The sequence below is a fragment of the Labrus mixtus genome, chromosome 21 (genome assembly GCF_963584025.1).
Source record: "Labrus mixtus chromosome 21, fLabMix1.1, whole genome shotgun sequence".
Taxonomy (NCBI): Eukaryota; Metazoa; Chordata; class Actinopteri; order Labriformes; family Labridae; genus Labrus; species Labrus mixtus.
In genome coordinates this window covers 3421225-3446548 of record NC_083632.1, presented here as the reverse complement: position 1 = coordinate 3446548, position 25324 = coordinate 3421225, and the positions used below count along the sequence as shown (strand labels likewise).

At 42.3% G+C, this 25324-nt stretch overlaps 1 protein-coding gene and 1 long non-coding RNA gene across 3 annotated transcripts in view; one reads left to right on the top strand and one right to left on the bottom strand.

The window, feature by feature from the left end:
* LOC132955552 (uncharacterized) overlaps nt 1-25324 on the top strand; it is a 735720-nt gene that overhangs the window by 237863 nt on the left and 472533 nt on the right. The window contains exon 1 of one of the 2 annotated variants that reach the window (XR_009665936.1): nt 13162-13176. The exons of the other annotated variant lie outside the window; for it this stretch is intronic. This is a non-coding gene — a long non-coding RNA (uncharacterized LOC132955552). Of the gene's footprint in view, nt 1-13161; nt 13177-25324 lie in introns of those variants that run through there. 2 annotated transcript variants of the gene reach the window in all.
* thrab (thyroid hormone receptor alpha b) overlaps nt 1-25324 on the bottom strand; it is a 167625-nt gene that overhangs the window by 79771 nt on the left and 62530 nt on the right. Inside the window, exon 3 of the mRNA XM_061028425.1 lies at nt 22387-22465. The gene's annotated coding sequence lies outside the window, so the exon portion shown is untranslated. The remainder of the gene's footprint in view (nt 1-22386; nt 22466-25324) is intronic.

Here is a 25324-nt window from a genome sequence, read left to right as displayed (position 1 = left end):
AAACAAATATTTAGGGCATTGGAGGATGTAAGTCAAATCCACATTCAATGCATGCTACAAGGTTGCCACGTTATGCATGCATGCAAACCCTCTGGCAAAATGTAAATAATTCTGTGGAAACATGTTGAAATTCGACCAGTTGCAAGGTTGTGTTAAATCCCGCAGATGACTGTTGCTTTGAATTATAACACAAGGAGTTAGGATTATTTATCCAAGCACCGAAAAGAAGAGATAACGAGGAGAGGAGTGCAGTGACTCATAATCACGTCCCCCAGAGGCTCTCTGCCACTAAACAAGGAGTCTAAATAGATAACCTACATAGCACAGCGCGTTCCCTCAACACACACACACACACACACACACACACACACACACACACACACACACACACACACACACACAATGTAGATGATCACGCGAGGTAACACAGGAGACAGAGAGGCTACTCCGGCTTCTCCGTGCCGCATCGCTAACAGAGCCGGACATGCATGGCCGCTGTCAGACGGGAAACATTAAAATAACATGGGACCTTAGGGGACCGGAGGGGGGGGGGAAGAGGATTGGAGCCATCCTGCTGCTTCTCTCAACTAACGGTTCCTCTCGTGTGTGTGTGTGTGTGTGTGTGTGTGTGTGTGTGTGTGTGTGTGTGTGTGTGTGTGTGCGTGTGTCCCCTCACTGACCTCTGTATGGTACAGCTAATCACATTGTATGTGGCTATATAATTACCTTGCTCATTAGTCAAAAGCCCCGGGGTTATCTTTATTAACTGCCATGGGTGGCGTTTGGAGAATGGGCACATGTCATTGTTGTGTCTATGTTTAATTAATAGTGCTTGAATGGGCGCCATGCAAGGCCGTTTAAAAGCTTGCGAACACCGAAGTGTGTCACCTAATCGCAGTGGAGGATTATTAATACGAGGTCGTTCGCGGTATCCAATGTTGTTGTTTTTTTTCTACATTAGAGGAGTAAATCATTGTGCTATCACAGTGCAGGGATGCGTTCACTGTTTGCATGTTTACATGACCCTTAACATGATGTTCAACAACAAACATGGAACGTTAGATCACATGTAAAGCATATGAATGTTTAATTTGTACATGTCTGTGTACACATGATTGCATGTGTGTGTGTGTGCAGGCTGCAGTAGCAATCGTTTGTGAGGTCCTATTTATGGATCATTATGAGCGTAGGCATGCATGGAGAAAAAGGAACACTAGCTAACTCTACTACATACAGTGGACTAAGATGGTTTTGTCTGTGTGGATTGTTGCATCTAATATTGAACAAATCTGACCATGCACTGAATCATTTTGGCTGTAATATCGGTTGTGAAAAAACACTTTCACGCCTTCATCAGGGACATGACCCTGATCTTCATACTTCAAGTGTTGCTGGAGCTTTTTGACCTCTTCAATCCTTTCACTAGTTGGTGAAGTTGTGCCAGAAAATCCCACTCTGCATCTTGTGAAAAACAAAAACCTAACTTCTATCTTATTCTATAATCATTCTGAGTCGTGCAGGTCCCTGTATGAGCTGCACAATAACCAAAAAAGAAACTTGATTTTCTTTTGGCTTGGAGAGAATTATAAGCCCAGTATGCAAAAAATGTTGACCAAATGTGGGTGTTTAAATGTGTTTTTTACTCCTACTGTTTGATTATGAGCTGAATACTTATGAGTATTAGACTGATGATTAGAAGGATGGACTTGCCCCCGCCTACCTCTCAGAACTCCTGTCCCCATATCAGCCGGTGAGAGATCTTAGGTCATCAGCACAAAACCTTCTGTCACTGCCTAGATCCAGGACAAGGTGCAATGGGGATCGGGCTTTTTTTCTATTGCAGGAGCATAACTGTGGAACTCTTTGCCCCCAGACATCCGTCTCTCTCACACTATTGGTGTTTTTAAAACTCGCCTTAAAACATAATTACACTCAATTGCCTTTAATGTTCAGTAACCCATCAAGCACAAAAACCCATAGCTCTGTTAGTCTTGTGTTACACTGGAATTAACTGTCACTTCTTTTCTTTTTTTATTGTTGTTGTTCTTGTCTGTTACTTTCTAATGCTTTGTTTCTGCAATGTTCAGCACTTTGGATCAACTGTGTTGTGTTCAAAGTGCTATATAAATAAAGTTGAGTTGAGTTGAGAAGTAAACTGTAGTTATAGTAACAAATTGCAATACTCAGAATAAGGTTGTCAAAATGTTCACTAGTTTGAAACTTTCCGGGTACATTTTTCGATTTCTGAAACTTAAAAAAAAACTGCTGAAGGTGGAAGACAGTCAATGTAGGAACTGTGCAGAATTTTTTTAATTATTTTTTTTAAGAATTAATTACCAACTCTTCAGTGCCTAGGACTCCTATTTGTGATGCTGTGGTATCAAAACAGGTATCAATTTGATTGGTATCAAAGTCTAAAATCATCATCTGCTGCTCTCTTGTCTCACTCCAAGACATCACAAACATCCCCGTCCCTCTCCAGAACCACAGACATTGGTGAAGACGGATCTCAGCCTTTGACGGTATCTGTTTGACCCCCTGACCTCAGGAAGGCGCTACAGGTCGCTAAAGATAGGGACTACCAGACAGCTGGAATAGTTTCCCCCCCTGACCCATTCAGTAGGCCATGTCTTAATCAACATAGAAAATAAACATCTGAATAACTCTGCCAAAAAGCCTACTACTTATGACTGCACAGTAACGTAGAGACTGACTGAGCTGTGATATCTAACCACCAATCAGGAGCAGCACTCTTTATCTCCCTTTCAGAGATCTGGTGTGCTGACAACCCTAACTCTGTCTTCTTTTGACATTTTATGAACCACAAGGTAATAATCAAACATATAAATAATCATCAGATACACTAATAACAGCCTTACATATGTCAACACCCAGACGTCTCTGTGTTCTGGTCTCTCTGGTATTTTATTTTGAAAGGTGCTTTGTCCTTGCAAGGCCCCTGACCTGAGCCAACGATTTTGCCTCCCACCTGTCATGTATCTTCATCGAGCGCTGAAAGAGGCTCTCATAAAAGTGAGCGTTCTCGTACACATTCCTCACATGCTGTAGATAGTAGATACACAAACTCTCTCTATAGGTCCTCATATATATACAGCACAAGTTCCAACTTAAACACATGCTGGGTGTGTCAGGATAAAAAGCTTTATCTGTCCCGTCCCGGCTGTTTATCTTACTTATCATAAACCTGTACACTCTGAGATTTCTCGATCTCGTGTGTGTGTGTGTGTGTGTGTGTATGTGTGACCCTCTATGCTTCCTAAAGGGATCTTAAATTTTCATGACAACAACAGAATTAGTTTTCATATATTCCGTTATTTTGGGAAATCATTTCTATAGGCTGAATGTCAAATACCAGGAGATCTAACCCAGCACTGAAACACAGACAAGATGTTATTTATGACCTTTTCAACTTTCTGTTTGTTGTTTTTGGTTTTTGTTGGTTCTTTTTTTTTTTTTTTTTTATGTATGAGGAGTTTTTTTATGCGAAGCCAAAGTACCCTTAAGTTACATTTTTTATGACCCATTGCTTTAGAGCTTGACACCGGGACTGAAATCTTAAGTATCCCCTGTATGCTCGATTTATTATTCGATTATTGCAATAAGCAAACGCAGTTAAAGTTCAGGGGAAAGGCAGCATTAGTCATGATTATTTACTTCCTTAGAAGAGGCTGTGAGGAAGCACTTTGATCGGACTGCATCAGTAGTGCTGGAGAGGTGAGAAATTATCGACACAACTATGATTTAAACATTGCAGAGTCAAACACAGACCCAAACCAAAAAACACTGAAATCCCTCAGGAAGTACCTCCATAACTGTGCATAATTGGTTGATTCACATTTATTTTTGTTTTTGTTTTAAAAAAAGCTTTTACAGGGCCGCCGGTAGACACATGCTCCATGTACGGAGACTTTACTCCAAGCGGGAGGCCCAGGTTCTAATCCGACTCTCTCTCTTTCCCTGATTTCTGACTCTATCCACTGCCCTATCTCTAAATAAAGACATAAAAAAAAAAAAACTAAAAAAAAAACATTTAAATTAAAAACTATGCTACAAAAATCTATTTTGACATCGTAAAGGAAGCCTGTAAATTGGATCTTTAAAAGTCACCATGCAATCTTTTTAGCCAATCATGTGCCATTTTCCTCCATACTGTGAAGAGTGACCAAAACGTTAGCATGCTTGTTTTTCATGGCTTGAATAAATTGCTGAAACTGAGACGAGTCTTCTTCACCCTGAAGTTCTGTGTGTGTACTACCATTTATTTTTTAGTGTTCAGTGAAATGATAGTGTAAAACTCTGGTTTAGAACCACAGTCAGATACAGTGAAGGCTGATCCTTGCCAGCTCGTGATATAACTCTGAGACTCTTCCTGCTGCTACAGGTTTGTTTTTTCCCGTGTACATCTGAAGAATTCCCCCTTTTTACTTTTCAAGAGCGACACTTTTTTTTTTTAAATTGAGGGTTTTCCCCCCTGAGGCAGCTGATCAGCGACACATCGACCCTTCACAAGCAAGTGTCGGGTAAAGATGTGAACTCATGCTGACCCCCCTCGGGACTGAAAACAAACCATTTGTATTAACCTTTGTGAGCCTGCTATAAGACCTGAACATTTATGAAAACTGCTCAAGCATCACTGACCTCTGCATCATGTGCTACCATCTTGGACGTCTGAACTAAAGCAGTTTAGAAGCGCCGATGGTGAGCAGAGACACGGGTTGTGTTTGTGTGCACCAGCTCCAGTTAATTGAACGCCCCGCTGGGCCTCAGGCTGTACATATTGGTTTACCGCTCCTATTGATCTCAGGTCTGTCTCTCTATTAAACCAAACACTATACCTGCTGTACTGTCTCCTACAGGCAGCTACACATACCTGTACACACCAGTATTGACGCGGGAACTGCAAGGAAATGAAAGACTAAAAGTGTGAGCAGGCAAGAGACAAAACAAGCACAAAAGAGAGAGAGAGAGAGCGAGAGAGAGAGAACAAGAGTATCCACACTGGATGGAAGCCCTTTGAGCCATTAAACCAAAGCCATTAAATCAATTTCCTCTAATCTGGACAGGGCCATCCCAGAGCAGGAAATGCCAGCCAGAAAGCTTCTCCAGGGAAAAGCAGCTATTGTGGCCGCACAGAGAGCATAAACTGGAGATCTGATTTAATAAAACGCCTTTTTTTTCTTCTCTGCTGGGGAAGGTGCCTGATCTCCTCCATCATCCTTTTGTAAACTAATTCTATTCAGCTCTTCTTTTTTTTCTCTCTCTCTCTCCTCTTTACCCACACGTCTCAGTACATGACTCTACGGCGCATCACAAACCTCATCAGTAGGAATAAGGTGTACCTGATTAAAAGCGTAACCGAATTAATACAACACAGACGAGTGTGACAGGTAGGGGAATTGACAGTGTGATGATCGCTGCTCATGCTAATGTATGAGCTAATGCGAGTTGAGCTTCAAGGTTAAATGAACAGAAGTGTTCTGATACTAACTTGTCAGCTCCGGCTCTGCACAAACAAAAGGTTGTCATGATAGTCTGAGAGAGTTTCTTGACAGCCAAAGAGGTGCACAAGCTTTTAAAGGTCGCTTGTTTTTTACTGTTCATGTACAGTCTCCATTTTCTTTTGGTTTGCACGTTAAGAATCTGTAATCATTTCACCGCTCAGACAATAAATAGTCAAACTGTATGACGTTTTAGGCTGAGGGTGTATTTCAACTTAAGATAAGAGAAGTTTGCGTTTTTGTTGCGCGCCCATTTACAGAGGCTGTAGTCCTCGTTGCAACGGCCATCGGTTTGAATACGACCTCAGCCCTTTGCTGCATGTCATCCCCCACTGTCTTTCTCCAAATATCTCAAATAGTATTTAATTTGAGTTTCATTGTATTACACTAGCAGTTCTCTGTCACCAGCAGAGGGCGCTATATGGATTACAACAAGCATCATCACTCTCCAGGGTGTCAACAGGTGATGAACGCACATTTTCCAGTTGAGTGACCGTCTTGTCTTTATTATAAATGTTTTCCACAAAGGTTTGATAACTGCATTTAAGGGATCAACACAATAAATATGTACATTTATATCTATCTAAGATATGGGGCGATAAATGGGTATCAGATTTTTTTTCTCCCAAATATCGATATCGTTATTGGCCCCAATAAATCCCATATCGGTTAGGCTGTAGTGTGTGATGTAGAGCTTTAATCACTTTTTACACAAAACAATGTTATACTTGAGGTTCTTACAGATGAGTGGAAGTAGAGAAACAGCAGGAGGGTTTCACACCAGTGTAGAAACCAGCGCGTTAGAGTCAAGGAAACTGGCCGAAAATCACAAGTTTGAAAGTGAGTCGCTGTCTTGATCAGCTGATTACTTGTTTGCGGAGCCAAAGAGGAAAAGACAAAAGTATAAATAAGGTCTTAAGCTGTCACAATATGGCAGGGGAACACTTTGAATTCATCCAACCTGATTTAGTTTATGTTTTCCCTCGGAAGGCGTGGTGTGAATGTCAGCGGTGTGTGTTTCTCCCAGAGGCAGAGGGAACACTCAGTTTCTCTGAATTTCACCCCCCTCCCCCCCTCCTGAGGATGTCAAGGTTACTCTGCCCATGCTGTTGTTCTGCGATGCTTTTGTTATGCTTGTTACTTGCATCATTGTGCATCACCTGCAGTAAAAGTGTGACGCTATTAAAGCTCAATGATAATGGTTTATGTCATTCAATCTGCTCTCAGGTGAACTGAGTACGCAGGGCGGCTTGTGATGGCGTGTGTGCATGTGTGTTTAAGGGATGTGCCGGTCCATTAGCTCACAATGATAGAGGTTTGGGAGGATGTTGGCAGAGAAATGCTTGTTTAGCTTTAGACAAAGCTCTGCTGTGAAAGGTGACACTATATTTCTCACCGCCGGCCTACGCAGATAAGTTTCTGTTTTGACTTTTTCCTTTTTATCTTTCACGCTGTAACGCCTGAAGTCTCTAACCATTAATGGTTGATTCATTAGCATTTCCTAACTTTCTTAACAGGAAACATTTGCTGTTTCCTGCTTCTTACATGGGAGGATTTGTTGCTTTTGCTTTCAGAAGATGTCACTTCTTTATCCAGTAAACCTTAGAGGACTAATTTAAAAACACTTTTCAAACAGAAATGTCAAAAAATCACTCTTTATGACATTTATGACGATTGTCTTTTTGTTTTTAAACTGTGTGATGAACATAAAGAATCCATTTAAAGATGTCATTTAGTCTTTTTTTTTTAGATTCATTCATTCTGAAAATGATCACTGCTTGCAGCTCCGGTCGCGTCCATGTACACGTCTCTGTGACTTGCACAAGAGTCTGAATATTTCATTGTATTTTGTGAATTAAAGAAAAGCCTCTGCTGAGCTGCAGAGGTTGCACTCTGCCGCCGCCGCTGCTGCTCAGCTCTTTTTTCGTTTCTCTTCCCAGGTTGTTAGCCTTCTCTGCTTCCTTGTTGCCGCAACAACACGTGTTCAAAACCACAACTTCCTGTTGAGGCTGCGAGTTGATTGGCTGACAGCGGTACATACCCCCGACACACCCACTCTGAAATGCTCGCTGAGGTTTCCTGGCACTAGTTTCTGGCCTTTCTGCCTGGGCAATTAAAGGTTTGTATCTGTGTTATGCGACTGTGCACTCGCCCGCCCACACACACACACACACAAATACACAAATACACATATGCAAACATTACCCCATTGGACGTTTTGAGAAAACACACACACACACACACTGGTAGTAGAGTCAGCGCATTAGCAAGCGTCAGACCTGGGCCGTGCTGCAGAGGACAGCTGCCAAGAGTGACTGGCTGTGTCAAAACACGCCGCTCACACCTACTCACTGTGGTTTGATTTCACTGCTGTTCCAATGATAGGCTCTTGCTGAAATACTTCAGGGTACGAGGTGCTAAATGTAGGAAAACCTCAGAGAAGGGACAGACGCTGTGATGCAAAAAAAAGAAGCAAGAAACGATGTCCAAAAAAAAAAAAAGAAGCAGAGCAGGAAATTAAAACTCCAGCGTCCAGTCCAACGGGTCAAAGAGGTTTTTTTATAGTCCTGAACTTCGCTGTGTTTTCATACTTACTGTGGCTTTTCCGATCGCCCGCCCTTTAAACCTCACACTTAGCTCATAGTGGGAACTTTATCGCGGACCACCTGTAAGAGCTCTGGTGGATTTTAAGATTGAATGGCGAGGCAGAGAAGGGGGAAGAGAAATATTTCCAAACGATCCACTAAAATTAGAAGTGTGGTTTGGATGTGAGATCCAGTTCGTTCTGCTCAGCTGTCTTTCATAGGCGCTGAAATTAAATATAGGAAATGTAAAACCTGGGTTTTATATGATGAGTAAACACGAGGCTGCAGAAGCAAAAAGCAGCAGCGCCTGGGGGGGATTCCAGCTTCCTGATGTCTACCCTTATGAACCAGAAAACCTCAATCTTATATAAAACGAAGAAACAGGGTGACAGAGGTTATGAAAAGCTACGTCTCTGCATCGAGAGGCTTTAGCTGCAGAACTCCCACTCCCCATGGAAACACAAAAGCCAGAGAAGCTGCTAACGGCTCAGCTTCGTTCTCTTCACTGCGTCTTACAGTTACTTGATATAGGTTAAAGTTTGAGGCTGTAATGCACAGAACAAGCCCGTGGCCCCTCTTTCAGGTAATGACCTTAATCTTTCCGAGCAGGCCGCGGCTCCAGGAGGTGGTTCTGCGTTTCCTCCCCCTGAGTCCGGGGGGGGGGCATATGCAGCAGTATGGGTAACAACAGCAGCGGGGCCATCATTGATTATGGTAATTAAAAAAGAGAGGAAACGTGCCTCGATGTGTCGGCGGTGATGGTAAAGGAGAAATGAAGGAGAGACTGAGGCCAGGAGAGAAGGAGGTGGGGGGGGGGGGGGGGGTGCAGATGTGACGGGAAAACATAAAAAGATAAATGAAAAGAGAGGATACACGAGAGATGGTTGTTAAAAAAGATGGATGGATGGGAGGGAGGGACATAGAGCTACAGAGGATTAAATCTTTTCACCTCAAATTCGGGAGGAATTGCAAGAACTTTTTTAATCTTTTTGAAATCATGCAGGTTCATGGTCAGGCTAGCTGCTGTGATGCTGCTATCAGCCACAGAAACATGCTCAACATGCTAACAAAGATGCTAATGTACCGGCCTTTAACAGTGAGATAGTTAATGTTATCATTTACAGTTTTGCTTTGTCATGATGTTATCTGTGTGTACCCGTAAGAGAAACTCCTTGGCTAGAAAAGTGAGAAGTTTGAAGGCGTCTGGTCATCAGCCAAGGTTTAGTCCAAAAGAAAGGTAGAATTTATGAAAAGTGAAGGAATAATCAGAAATATTTAAATCAGTCTCGTTTGGGGAACCACGTTTAACAGAAGTCCATTTGACAGTTTTTAAAGATAGTTTTCTGAAATGTGAGCCTGAAACAAAGCATGAAATTAAGGATCACAATAGATGTTGGGATTAAACTCTGGTGACCATGAATGTCTGTACTAAAGTGTACACAGGCTCAGCTGTGTTGATGTTGAGACATGTCAGTGAACAAGTGAGTGGTTTGTGACTTAGAGGTGATGCTATCCTTAGACGGTTCATCCACTGGAGAAAACGATTATGACCAAAAAATTAAATTTAAAAATTTAAAAAGCATGTTGAGATCTTTAAATCCGGTCAAGAGTGTCGGACTGACCCACCAATAGACTGTTGCTAACCTGAAAGCCGGGGCTCTATCAAAGCCTAAATGCTTAAGGATTCGTGAAAGCACCGTTCAAAGTTAGCCATTTCCTCCTGTATTAATAACAAAAGAGACGAGAGAGAAGCGGTGGTCGAGCGAGCTGGGGAAGTGAGTGAAGAGTGGGAGCAGTGTTTGTGAGAAATAAAGACCTGATGCTCGGACGCTTTGTGTGGAAGTTACATTCTGCAGGATCGAATAAACACACCCACACCTGCACACACAAGGTGCTGGATCTCTGTTGAACACCACACTTCTTCACATGTCCTGCTGTGTGTGTGTGTGTGTGTGTGTGTGTGTGTGTGTGTGTGTGTGTGTGTGTGTGTGTGTGTGTGTGTGTGTGTGTGTGTGTGTGTGTGTGTCCTCTATGAAGTGACCTGTGCTTTGTTAACAGCCAGAGGCAACACATCAGCTGCTAGAAATGTCCTGAAAACGACATGATAAGAAAACAGAGGCATCGGGCTACGTCTGAGAAAGACGCCTACATATTTAAACTATGTCACTAAAAAAGATTTTTCTACATTTTTTTGTTCGGAAAATGGTACACATGATGTCTGTAAGCCCAGTTTTACTGCAGTGTTTGTGGCCTTTCCACCTTCATCATGATACACATCATGCAGTGAGCGCTGTGCCTGCCATCCTATAGGCCGCCATGTTGCAGACTGATATAAATTTAACAAGTCTCAGGGCCACTTATCCAATTTTTTTTTTCTTCTTCTCAGTTTCCAGACCTTGTTTTATTTTCAATAACTCAGAAGCTGCCAAGGCTGCTCCGAGGCCAGGAGTAAAGAGGAGAGGAGAAACAGAAGAAGAGGGTGAGGGGAGGGGGGGGGGGGGGAGCCAAAGCCCAGCGGCTCGCTGCGTTAAACCAGTCTCTGGGGTAATGCGTGCTCAGTGTGTGTTCAGTGTGTGTTCAGTGTTTGTGTGTGTGTGCGCGCGCGTAATGGTGGTAATTAGCTGATCAAACAGATAGACAGTGGACCATACTTATGCTGTGGGTGGGCTCTAATAATCCAGATCATTAGGTATGAGGGTATTTGGTTTATGTATATGTGTGTGTGTGTGTGTGTGTGTGTGTGCGTGTGTAAGAGAGAGAGTTGTAAATCTGCCGTGTGGCTCTAATAACTCTGCTGGATACTGCAGCACTAATCAGCCTCTGACAATGAATTTCTTTTTTTAATTTGTCTTTTCTAATAAGAATCTCATAAATATGTAAAATAGATGGAAATCAAAGACTTTGAGTGGGAAAATGTAGTAACTAATCCCACTCATACACATGCATACGTTGCAACTGAAGCTTGGGGAGCAACTTGGGGTTAAGTGTCTTACCCGAGGACACATCGGACATGTGGCTGCAGGAGCTGGGGATCGAACCCTCGACCTTCCAGTCAAGAGACGACCGACTCTGCCTTGGCCCCAAATGTTGATATTATAAATAGTGTGCACGATCACCTGCCTGAAATAATGACCTGGATGTATGATGCACAATGTTAAAGTTCTTTTAAAAAATGTTGACTACCAATGTTCTTAGTTTTGATATTTTTAGTGCTTATTTACTTTGTATTTAATATTATATTGTGTTTATTTGCTAATATTGTGTGTTTGGATAACATGCTGCTGTAACGCCACAATTTCCCAGTTTGGGATCAATAAAGTAATTCTATTCTATTCTATTCTAAATAATAACTTCAGGATTTAAATGTGGTTAGTGAAACTTTACTGTGCAGAAAATCGAGACCAATTTCTAAGCGCTGACTCAAGAGTTCACACTTTGGATAAACTTGTCATGTGGGAGCCGACCAGACGCGGGCCTGCAAACCAAATCAGGCCCCAACTGCTAGTTAAAGAAAACCAGGCTCTAACTTATATAACCGGCCCGCAGAGGAGAGGAGAGGAGAGGAGAGGGGGGGGGGGAGTTCTACCTCCCACTGTGCCGGATAAAAGTCTCTCTCGACATGTTTCATCTGCCACGTCCCACATCCTCCTATAATGACATTTACGAGCTGATTGATGGGACGATGGCCAGGCTGCTGCCGCTTGTGTTCCTGAGAGGTTGTTTGATCAGCAGAAAGGAACCAGTCTGTGATGTCATCAAAGATGGCCGAGGCCAGAATAAATACTGGGGGGGGGGGGGGGGGGACGTGTCTTCACTCTGCGCTCTAATAGAAGGAGAAGAGGTGCGACGTGATTTGGCAGCTACACAACGACTTCTCTATGCGGTTACACCAAATGTTTTTAGACGCACAATATTTGTTCAAGACGATACAGCGTCGCTTCGGGATGAAATACAGCGTGCGAGTGTTTACATCCCGTCATACCTAGGGGGTTGTACATTTTAGAAGATGAATAAACATACACATGCTAAAAACACTTACACGCATGAGCAGGCTGCAAAAACCACACACACACACACACACACACACACACACACACACACACACACACACACACACACACACTATGCATACAGCCACTTTCTGGGTCATCGATAATTCTGCTGCCCCTGATAAGCAGACGCTCCTGCTGAGCACCAGTGTGTCTCCATTTGTGATGTGAGATGATGACGAGCGGGCAGATAAGGGAGGGAAGGATGCAGACGAGTCATTACGCTTGACACTGCCACAGCAGGGGGGAGAGAGAGAGAGAGAGAGAGAGAGATGCAGAGAGATGGAGGAGGGGGTTAGAGGCTTATTTGTTCCAGTTCATTATCTGATGCGATCGCGCTCACAGAGTGGACTTTGTGAAAATGGTCCTCTGACCTCGAAGGGATTTTGAAAGGAAATGCAAAAACAAACAATAATTCCTGCACCATTAATGATCAGTGATTTAGAGGCTGGTGGTGTGCATGCTATTCAGACATGCTGAGCTGCGATGTATCTGTGTGACATACACTCTGAACACTCCCTCTATAGAAAACACAACCTTTACACAGAACACAGATTATAAGAGCTTAACCTGTGATTATTTTCATGGTAGATTCATCTGTATATTATTTTCTTGATGAAATGATTGTCTTCTTTTCTGAAAGTCAATTCAAAGTCAAAGACCAGATGATGCCCTCAAACCAAAAACAAATCTGTTAAAGAAGAGCAAAGAAAGTAGAAAATGCATCTAAGAACAAAATATGAAACTTAAAATGTTGCCCTTGAGCTCCAGCATGAAACCAAAACAAACTGCTGTTTGGTGACACCCCCACTCTCCTCCAGAGACACACCTCCAACCCCTCTCCCCTCACATTCACATGAAGGAGTTATGAATTAGGACGCACCATAATTAAGCACCATTGAGGACAAGCGGCGGAAAAAATTGCAATCACCTGTGTCCTGCATTATGCACAAGGCCGTCCCATCCATGTAAACACAGCTCCAACAACAACACAGCTGACGGGACTCAAGCTTCTCACTCATTGTCGACAGTCTTGACATTTACAGAAGATATACTTGAGTTCTGCTGTATTTATGTGTAAAATGTTGCACATTATTCCTTTATATGGATATTTGATTGATCAAAGCCTTATTGAATTATCGATATGTTGTCCATTGTCAGAACTAAACACTGAAATATATCGACCCTCCTACAATGATCTTCTTCTGCTGTTCTTAAAGCTCCATTGTTCTCCAATAAAGATTAAAATAAATCAATAAGACACACTACTACACTGGGTGCCATGTTCCTCCATGACCACAAACACACACACACACACACACTGTAGTTTATTTTGAGATAATCCTAAATATAAAGACCTGCCGCTCTACATGCAGCACCATGTGTGGATTTAATCCGCAGCTGAAAATAGTCCCAAACAAAAGCAATACTTACACCTGTTTGAGGGACGTTTGCTCAGTTTATTTGAACGGCAAACACTATAAACTTTATGTCAAACTGGATATATTGTAATGCGGGCTGAGTTCCAGCTTACAGGTAAGACACATTAGAAAGTAATGAGAGGCCTGATTCCATTATTGTATTTGGCCTTTGCATGAGATTTGTTGAGAAATATCTAATAACGCCAGCGTTATCCTTAAATTCTCAGCCTTAAGTGTAAAAGTCAAACCTGATGTTGTTCACGTCCAGATTTCTTTCCCAAACCACGCAGCGGTACAGTTAATACTTCTGGGAGCGCTGTGTTAAATGAGCAACCTTGAGCCTGCTTATATTTATATATATATATATGTTGACAAGATGCCAGAGAGAGCAGCGATGCGGCCAAAGCACCACTGTTAGCAGCTAACATAACAGCTCATTAATGCTGACCGGCTCTGGGAATAGAAGGCAGAAAAAAACACCTAAAAAAAAAGCATCTGAAAGTCGGAGGCGAGGCCGGGGGGAGCTGACGTCCACAAATACAAATCAAAATGCCACAGAAGAAATGAATGAGTCTGCTCTTCAACCACCATAAAATAGGGCCTCACTTGTGTATGACAGCTGCAAATAACCACAGTGGCTCAGAAACACAGGCAGCAGCAGTGGAGCGCGGTGGTCAGCTGCATGGGGGCGGCTCTGTGTACTTTCTGTGCTAATGTATTCCATCTCTCGTTAAGCTAAGCGGACGCCTGTCAGAGGCCGGCCACACAGAACAAACTCTCTGCTGCTGCTGCTGCTCTGTTTGCCAGGAAACCCTCGGTCCCCTCTGAGCTGCAGGCGAACAGCCCTGAGCGGAGAGGGGAGCGGCTGATCAAGGATCTGAGGAACGGGGGGGGGGAGCAGACAGCTAGTTAGATCGGCTGATGATGCTCTGACAGAGAGCAGAAAGGACACTTTCTGTCAGAGATCCCCTGCTTGTGTGTGCATGTCTCTCTGAGGTTGTGGTTTTCTGACAGTTCAAACACCAAACGCTACACAGTGCACTGCTGCTGATACTGGCAACAAGCCAGCGCTAATTCGTAACTAGTGTTATCTCGAGACGCTTTACAAAAGAGCTTTATAGGATAATATGCAGGAAGGATTTCTCCTTTGTATTCCTCGCGTTCCTGTTGTCCACACTTCCTCACCGCTGAGGTGGAGGTCGGAGCAGGCCGTGTTTGCAGCGGCATGCTACATGTCATCTCCCACTCTCTCCACTTCTTTAGATAAAAAGGCCTAAAAATTAATTTAATAAAAACAAACAAGAACAAAAAAACCTGATAGGATATGATCCACAAGTATCCAATATGATATATGATACGTACAACTTGATATGTTGGGATACAACGCTATACAATCAGAAGGTATAGGATGGTAAACAACAGGATGCAATGGTATATGATATGATAGGATTTTTTTCAGGGGCCTTGAGATAACATTTAGGAATTGGCGCTTATAATAACTGAAAAGCTTTGCAGCTCCCTCTCCAGCTGCTCATACTTCACCTCACACACTGAATATCTTTGATTAAACCACAAATGAATCACTTGTGAAATATGTTAGTATAAGCCCTAATGTATTTAACCACAATAAGACTCTCCTGTTTATTCTGACAGTAATAAACTTTTATCACTTCCTTATTATAAATAAAACAATATCTAAACCTCGGTCACAGAGGCCTCTTTATAACTGAATTAGAGAAAATCAACTTGTAGTCATCATGTGAATGGTGGGGGGTGTAGCGGATGAGTCAGTGTCTTGTGTGTGTTCTGCAGAGTCAGAGGAGAGCGGCGTGCTGTCCTCTCAACACTCCTGGTGTGAGTGAGAGTTGACGAGGACATGGAGCCTGAGCCCATGACCTACTTACCGTGTTGTGACATTACCTCAAGAGAAATGAATAATAGTTTAAAAAAATGAAAAATCTAGAGTGGAATCTGCAGAAATGAAGGCAGCATCGTGTTTGGAAAAGTCCTCCTTGTGGAGTGAATAAACCAGCTGTCAGAGGGGAGCTGCATGAGCTAAATTGGAAGGATGCCTCAGGTGGATATATTTTACCTTGAATGGAAATTACCTGTCATGGTTTCCCTTGAACCTGGCCCCTCTGGTCATTAAAGTCAGCTCTATGTGTGTTTGTGTGTGTGATAGCGTGTGAGCATGTGTGCTGAGTGGGCACATCAGTCATCATTAATTATCTCGGATTAAAAAGACGGAACAGGTGCGCGGAGCAGCCATTTAAAAGAGAACAGGTTCGTTATTTTGCTTTTCTGCACATGCCCAGACATCTTTGACTCTAAATCCCCCCTGCTGAGGTCTTCATGTAAAAACACTGTAATCATCACAAGCACTGACACACACAGAGAACACAGGAGCTCAGGGGAGTCTGCAGCATATATATATATATACACACACATATTTAGACAGTTTATGCATACGTGTGGAGCTGCACACACTCGATAGAAGAAGAGTACACAAGGTTATGGAATACATATAATGGGCTCTGGCTACCCTGCATTCTTTCCTATAGTAGTTCACAGAGTGTACACATTCTCAGCAGATAGAACAACCCAAGTGCCCTAATGTCACACAGCAGTAATGGTTGTCTTATGACTGCAGTTATAGCAGCCATTCGTTTCACTTTCAGACGGATTATTTGGGTCATTTGCTTCACTGTTAGTGAAAAGTATGATTGGGGGATTTTTAACTGAGAGGAAAATAAAGAAAATGCAGAAGTGATTCAGTGAAATTTCCCACTAAAGAGGGAATAATATTTGTGTTGCTAAAGCAGGAAATGTTTTGTTTTTCCTGCCGTGTAGTGTGCCTTAGCTGTGTTTACACAGGCTAACACAATCCAAACAGGTCACTTAACAATGTATGTGCCTGCTATGGAGGTCATGAGAGGTCATTCAGATATCCATTTTTTAAGTCCGGTGTGAGTTGATTTAAAAAAAAAGGGGAAAGGTTTCATGGATCTTGTTTTTTTGAAAGATGTATGTTTGGCCTTTTTATGCATTATTGGAGAGACAGGAGAGTGGATAGAGTCAGAAATTAGGGAGAGACATGCGGGAAGGGAGCCACAGGCCAGATTTGAACCCTGTGCACCAGCTTCGAGGACTACAGCCTCTTTACATGGGGCACGCCCAAAACTACTTGGCCATCAGCACCCCTTCTTGGATCATTTTCCGCCTTCTTTTGTTCATATTTAAGGAGTTTTGGCAGCTGAAAATAAAATCTTGGACTTTTGCCAAAAATAGGAAGTTTAAAAACAAGTGAACTGACAGGTTCAATATTATTTTAGCTTTTTAAATTTGGCTCATTTCGGTGAGGGTTTGTTGTCAATAACTTCAGCCTCTAGTGGCCAGAACAGATACTGCAATAGCAATAACAACAACTAAAAAGTGTAAACAAGTCACCTGTTTTTGAGGAGCCCCAAAGAAAATAGTATTATTGAATTGTCCGGCAGATTTTTTTCACTCCCACTTTTCCACAAATGAACAAAGACGAAGAAGAAAACAAGAATTAGAAAATTGATCAGCTGTTTTTTTTCTTCCCATCACTTTGTCTCTGTGGGGCTTCCATAGCCACCGTATGAATATGTGAATTGTTTAATTCAACCTACAAACAAATGAAATTTAAAGTGGTTATAACCACAAGACGAACTGGAAATAAAAACATAATGAAGCTAGAGAAGCCCCTCCCCCCCCCCGCATTGTTTTCCGACCACTACAGCACGATGTAATGAGATAACTACTGACAGACACACACATCTAGAAACAGCCTGAAAAGATAACCACAGTTTGTGAGGAGTATTATGTTTTGACTGTGAACTGAGTTGGGCGAGTGATTGACACCAAAAGGAACAAAAAGAACCGATTCAGTGAGCACTGGTACTGGATCGTGATAGAAATCCAGACAAATCAGAAGAGGGATTAGTCTTACTTGAATCACTGTGCTGCAGGAATAACTCAAACTGTTGGATTCAGAGCATCTACTCTACTTTCTCCCTCGAACGTCTGAAGAGTCGACGCCGGGTGAAACGCGATGCAGACAGACTGTACATCACTTTATTTTTTCCCAATTTCACCGCTGCTGTTGACAAGGCTGCCTCTCCAGCTCTTACTTTACTGCATGTGTGCAATAAAACACACTATATATACACATGGCTGCATACAACATGCACCCACTAAAGAATGTGCATGCTCCACACTTCGGTACACTTGTGTATGAGGTGTGTGTCTGCATGTGTGCATGTGTCCACTGCAGAGGCTATGTCAGCAGCGCTCCTGTAGCACCAGGTGAGATTTATGAGGTGTTAAGAATGCTATAGCCTCTAGCCCAGTGATGGGAAACTGATCCCTGCTCCTCGCCTGCAGTTGCCCCCGCCTAACACCCCCCGCCTGGCTCCTACTTAAAGACACAGGCAAGAGCTAACAGACATTCAGATGAATGCACAGCTGCATATAGCTACCCCCTGAACACACACACACACACACATGCATACATGCACATGCAACCCCTGAACCTGAAAGTGTGAGGCTAAATCTGCACCGCCCCCATCCAGGCTCTGAAAGACTAACTTCCTGGGGCAAAAAAAAGCCTAGAGAGCGCCCCCTAACCCAGTTACAAAACCTCAGACTGTTCCTACCCCCTGTTGATGAACTCTCATGTTCCTCTGTGGGATACGCGGTCATATTTTGACATTCTTCTAGAAACCAAAGAGTCTAGATATCCTGCCCAGTAAGGAGTGCTCAGACAGGCTTGGAAATGGTTGCAAAAGGTCAGGGCTCGAGTCAGTGACGAGGCACGTTTCACAGCTTTTACAAACCTCATCAATCACAGAGTCACCTCACTTTGATGGGCTGATATCGAAGACACTGTCTTCCCTCACAGATAGAACATGTATAGATACACTGTACTGTCTCGTATAACATGATCTGGTACAGTAGCTAAATACTCTTTAGCTTCTAAACACCTACTTACTTTGTGTATTCTGGACACAGGATTAGTAACTAGAGACGTCCATTGGAAGTCCTTAAATTTGATATGACAGCTGCTTGGATATTCAGTCTACGGTCCTTTCACAGTTACAGTAAAAACGAAGCTCAATGCCTCCAAAAAGTATCTCTGGCTCGTTACAAATGTACTTGGATCAGCCCCACGTCCAATTATTTGGGTTGGCACAGGATTTCTTAATTTGGTGGCCCAATTTACATGCAGGTAAAATACAGAGACGGCAATTCAGAGCCACATAACGCAGCCTTCAGCGACTGTCCAACTTCCTGTCCAACTTCATTAAAGACCAGACATTAACAGAATGGAAATGTACTTTTATGATCTACAGATGTACGCATTACCTCTTACATTGAAGGGATGTTTAGGGATTCAATATTTGGTGGCTAAAGATTCACTTTTTGCAGGCAAACTCCCTTGAGTCGTGGTTAAAATCCAACAAAGCTTCTTTGCCCATGATTCTTTAGAAGATCAGAAAAACACTGGTATGAATTTATTAGAAATCTTAAGTGAAAAATCAGAATCCCTTCAAACAGCCATCCAATTTTTTTTTCTAGGTAATACCACAGAACACTGATTCTGTGAATGAATTGATAATCACAATGACATAATGATGCATTAACTGGAGGTTATAAAAGGTTAAGTGCAGGATTCATGTATTTTTTCACGGCAAATTGGTGTCAGCGTCACCTCTTGTCATGCTTCATCCTTGAACGCATCTTCACCGCTGACAAACATCAACTCGCTGTCGTCTTCCTTTTTTTATCCCGCTGTAAACTCCTTATTGAGCCAATTAACTTCCATTCACATCAGCCCTATACGCACCAATGTGAGACAGACGGCGTGAGACAAACTGGCAGGGAAATCCGTTTTTTCTTGTAATTAAAATATGGACATTTGGCATGAGTCAGGATGGCATTATGGATATATGTATAGCATACATTCAAGGCAGTGATGTAGCTTTCCTATCACTTATCATGGTTCTTTACTTTCCATGTAATATGGTTGTTTCTCTTCTTCTATTCTTAGAAGGTAAGGAGCTGCTGTTCTCAGGATGTTATAGTGAACAACCTTTATCTTCTTCTTCTTCTTTGACTTGCTAATCCCACTATGAACAGGCTGTGTTAGAGTGGATACACATCCAACACATCTGTGGATAAAAGCAACTACATCATAGTCCATTATGGAATAGCCAAGGTTAACGCCGGGCAAGCTTTACTCCGGGTCAGCTGAGGTCACTGACCTTCCTACTGAAGAGGGGTCGAGTATTTACAACTGCATCATAACCGATGATGTCCCAGCAGTATACATAATATAAACATAGTCCCTTCTTTAAAACATCTTCCTCCACTGCAGGAGAACTCACTGGCCTCTTTAGGATGTATTAAATCATTACAGGATACAGCGATCACTTCAGATGTTTATGTGCAGTTTTCATTCAATTATCACCAACTTGAATGACGACTTAGTTTACTTGTGTTTGGTTGGTTGAAGTGGCACTTGAACTTGACACCAGCCCCCCTTTGGACCAGTATGAGATCTTGCCATTAAAGCCTCCAAACATCTGTCCAAACAAATGAGCGGGATGTTCCAGTCTCACTCCGCTGTGCATTATCTCCCTCTGCTGCAAACCCTAATGCAGCAGGGACTTAAAGCAGGATTAGTCCACAATTATGAGCTTCCCCCTGTTCTCCCCCAGCTGTGCACAGAGGAGAGGTAACGGGACCTTGGTTGGCCCATCATTGCCGAGGAGGTTTTGTGCAGTCACAGAAAGAAAAAAAAAAAAAAAACGGAAGTTAAACAAAAGTTTAATTCTTTGAATCCAAGATCAGCATATGGTGCTCTCTGACCCCGGCCCCTCACATGCTTATTTCAATTTCCTGTGCTGCACAGTTCCCCTGGGAAAAGCCTCTTACTTATCACCAGTTTAGTCATTAATGACCTTAAAAAACATTACGAGACGCTATGGAAAAATGGATGTAGGTATGAAGCAGCAATGTCAAGTATTCATCATCTGAACCAGATGAATGAAGAGTTATTCATCTGGAACATTGAAATCCAAATGGATGAAAGTCTACTAAGGTTACAAAACTTAAAACACCAGCATGCAATTTGTTTTAAAGTCAAACAAATGAAGTAATAATAGCTGCATTAGTGTTGCAATCACTGCATTTGGAGGACTTAGTCTGAGCTCAGGATTCAATAAAATCTCAGACCACAAAAGACATAAAATGATCCAAGAAGCAGCCAAAGACTATAAAACTGAATTTTAGTCATTCCATATCATGCTAACCTTAGGAGCACTTTAGCATGCTAGCAAAGCTACGATCAATGCTAAATCGTCTGATGCTGAGGAAGGACTAAGGACTAGATAATGAAGTTTCTTGCCGGGGTAACAGGAGGGATTTTTCAAGGTGTGCATGCATCTTTGTAGTTCTATGAAATAATGATAAAACTACACTTCCTCGCCCAGAAATCGTCAGCGTGTTTTCTGCACTGTTACTCTCAGGCTTGATGTTGCTTTAACATGACTTCCTGCTCTGTGCCTGAGAATGTTCCTACCTTTAGGTTTTGTCATTTTCTATACTGTTTGTTGTACTCCTGTGCCTTTGTTTGTCAGGACATTCTGACAATGAGGTTTATTTACTGGTAAAATCAACTTAAAAACATGTAATAATTTTAAAAAACAACCTAAACCACAGGGGGGCAGCAGAAACAATCTGTGAACATTAACACACTATCACTTTGTAAATTCATTTATGCACAGTCATCAAAAAAAGTTGCTCATTACTCATTTAGAGCGTTTTGAAGATGTGTGTCTTTTTGATCCATTTGTGGTCTCCTCCAACTCCAGAGGAAAATATTTGGGGTTTTAGTTGCCAAATGCACCGCTATGTTACGAGGCAAGACTAAAACTGTTTGGTGCTTAGAGGATAGAGGGCAGAGGACTTTTAGAGCATAGTCTGATCAGAATCAATATGATGTGAACAGTTTGATTTACTATTCGATGGACGGCTAAACAACGAGCTGAACCTCGACAAAACACTCTGAAAGAAACCTGCAGCTTCACGATTATACTCCGTAGGTTCAACACAACAAGCGAAACCCCTTTCACATCGTCACATGCTTCACTGTCATTAAACACTTTGTTATTAAAGAAATATCGCTCATGGGCTCTCTGAGGCGCTCACATCTGAGTCAGGGGAACATCATTCTCCTCTGATTTCTTGTTATCTCTCCCCTGTCACATTGCAAATAAAGCTGTTAAATGAAGCTATTAATATGAACCTGTATGAAGCCTGACAGGTAATACACAGGGTCAGATAATCATTACAGCATTTATCACTGCTCCAAAAAGCTTAAGTCTCCCTGTGAGCGAGTGCTGTGACGACTCAAGGTGACCTAGATGAGCGAGTTCTATGAACCGGAGCTTCCCTCATTTAAGTTGCAACAGCTGGACTCTGGCTGACCCTGTTTTAAAGGGGTTTAAGGAGAGGAAACCTTACATTTTTCAAAACAGGATTATGGGCACTCATAATACCTGTAGAAACTCATCAGTGAGGTAAACTGAGGATCCTGGTTTAAGCTACAAAACTGTGAACGACTGTGCACGATTAGAAAATGACCATAGTGGAAGAAGTAAAGATGATTAATCAGTAGATAAACAGTGTTGATTCCGGCCGCTTGCTGGGTCAGTTATGTGTACATGCACACATACACACATGTGTAATAAACATACATGTTCTGAATGGGCAGAACATAACCTACCAGTCATGTTGCATGTGTCTGTGTGCCGTTAATGATTTCCCCAGGCCTCCTGCGTTGTGTGGTCCGCCTCGTCTCCGCCCTGGAAGAAATAAAAAGCGGATTGTTAGGGTGGGTGAGCAGCTGAGAAAGAAGGCGACGGGGGGAGAGGGAGGAGGAAGGGAGGGGATATAGCATATAGAAAACAAACAAGGCCGAACAGTACAAAGGCCAGTAAGAACCCCCCCACTCCCCCCCATCCCTGAAATCCCCCCTTTTCCCTGTGTCCTCATTCCTCGTGCTCACTTCTCAAGCTGTTTCTCCGACTCGCTCTCCTCTGTTGACTTCTTTCCCTTCATCTCTCCTTGCCCCTATTTCTTCTTCATTTGAGGACCCTGCTTTTTGGCTTCCTCTTTGTGTTCCAATTTCCCTTCCTTTTTCCTCCTCCTCTTCCTCCATCTCCACCTTCTTCTTCCCCCTCATTCCATTTTCGAAACTCTCTCCTCTGGGAGAACCTATCTCTGGCCTCAGAAGCCTCGGCCTGTTTACCTCACAGACGGACATGAAAGGCAAACATTTATCTACGGGCCTGGGTCACAGTCATGCTATAATGCGTGCAGAAACATCCTCCTACAGCTAGCTGTGCGAGCTTCAATGTCAGAACTGGAGACCTTGACAGACATCGTGCAAAGGTTGTTATGCATGCTACAGACTTAATGACTTTGATGTTTGACAACACATCAACTTATATAAGACGCAGGGGCTGCACTGTTGTGCTAAGCTAACATTAGCTGGGAATTGTCAAATCCCAATTTAGTTACTGAAGTAGGAAAGTCTTCTTGTTTTCCTTCCTCAAAAGAGTGCAGAAATGATTTCAATATTGTATTGAGTAAAGTATGGAGTGACAGTCATGAAACAGTTAGCCTAGCTTAGCATAAGGACATAAGGAGAAAGCAGGAGAAAAATAGTAAACTTGTCTCTTTCTTAGAGAGGCGTTTTCTAACCACAGGAACTTTTTCTAATTCTAGGAACCTTAAGAACCCTCCTCCTTTTTTATTCACTCCTCACCGCAGGAACTATGAAATATTCCAGTTCCTAGAATCCCGTTTAGAGGAACATTTTAAGCTCCTGTTTCAGAGAGAGAGGGTACTATGGCGTGTGTTCAGTGTTATGATGATCTACTGAGTGGTAGATATGTCAACGCGTGTTGTTCTGCATCTATACACCTTTCAACTTAAGATCCTTTCATTGACTTTTTATTCATCACAAAATGAAAAGCTGGCCAGGCTTATACTAGCTCTATATTCCTAGTCTATAATTTGAGAATGTTTATTTCAATAATTACAACTTCATATAATAAGATGACACTGTAATGACAAACTTAATGTGAGCTTTTATAGGCAATTTATCCCCACTGCTATTCATTACGGGTCGTGTCTCAATAAATATTCCCCATGAGCCGCTATAACCAGAACAGACAGCGACTTGCCACATAAAGAGGGCAGAGAGACTTAATGAGAAACAGATGATTAGAGGAAAAGACATCAGGATGAGGAAAATATCAAGAAACTGTCCAACAAATCTGTAAAAGAAAAGAGACTGAAGAGAATGGTCTAAACTCAAAAATACTCAGGAAGGGAAAGAGGAAGCTGTGAATGTCTTAACGCTCCCATTGGACTGAAAGTGCTAAAAGCAATGCAATCATGCACATATAGGAGTGTGTGTGTGTGTGTGTGTGTGTCAGACTTTCTATATGAGGATGTTTTTGTGAAATGAGGAAGTGTCTGTGTCTCGTGTTGCAACCCCATGTATGGTTAATACAGATTATCTATGTAGCATTTTTCAGTTTCATTGTGGCTACAATAGAGGTGGGAAACAAATTTGATTTGTCTTATCTTCTGAGATTTATCAGTGTATATAATTTTCTGAGCATTTCAATGGGCTGACACCATCTGGTCGAGATCAAAAGCTAGTTAAAAAGCATGCAAATAGACCTCATTGTGTTCGTTTTTTATGTCACATAATTATCAAAACAATCTCAATTTAGGGGGAAAAAGGGGGGATCTTGACATATTAAATAAGTCAAGCCCTTCAGCTAAAAGAATACCCACTGTGCTCTGGGAAAACCACAGGAAAATAAACTCCAACTTCCCAGGTTTTCTGTTCTCATGATTTGTCTAAAACAGTATTTCCTCTCAGCTTATATTATTCAAAGTTAGCTCTTCAACTAAAACCTTTACTAAAAGGTAATTTTGTTATCTGAACTTTCTACTTTTGACAACCGCTGCTTCCATGCTCAAGAAGAATAAACTTTCCCTGTTAACTTATCATTTATAAAACAATCCAGATTAATGTGCCATATCCCTGCATACATCCCTGCAATGATTTAAACTTTCAACCACTGTGACATATAATTCCCCACACAGCTCACTTTTAGAATGCACTTGGTGGTATGTGTGGAAAACGGGATGAAAAAAGCCACGGGTGGGTTGCATTTCACATGCCACATGGAGGGAATTCCCCCTCCGTCAGAACATAAAGAATCAATTTTCCTGAAGAAAAGCTGTGGAGTGGGGGGGGTTGATGGAGGAGCAGGCGGTATGGATAATCTGATGGAGGAAGTGGAGAAGCCTCTAAACATGACTTATTTTACCAAACGATAAGCTGAGGGTCAGTCAATGAATACAGATGCATCCAGACTTTAGACCTGTAAGGGAAATGGATGCAGCCTCTTGATTTGCTGGTAAAGCCAAAGTGCCTTAACCCTGCATTTCTCCTAATGGCCAGCAGGGGGTGTCTACACTGGTTGCATAAATGTATGAGAACTTATGAGAAGATAAGGCCTATTTCTCATTGACTCATTACCTCAGTAAAGATTTTCCCAATGACTTTAATGTCTATATTTCTAGAATCAAGCCTTCCCTAATGAAATATGATACTCATGTAGTTATTTATGCTCCCT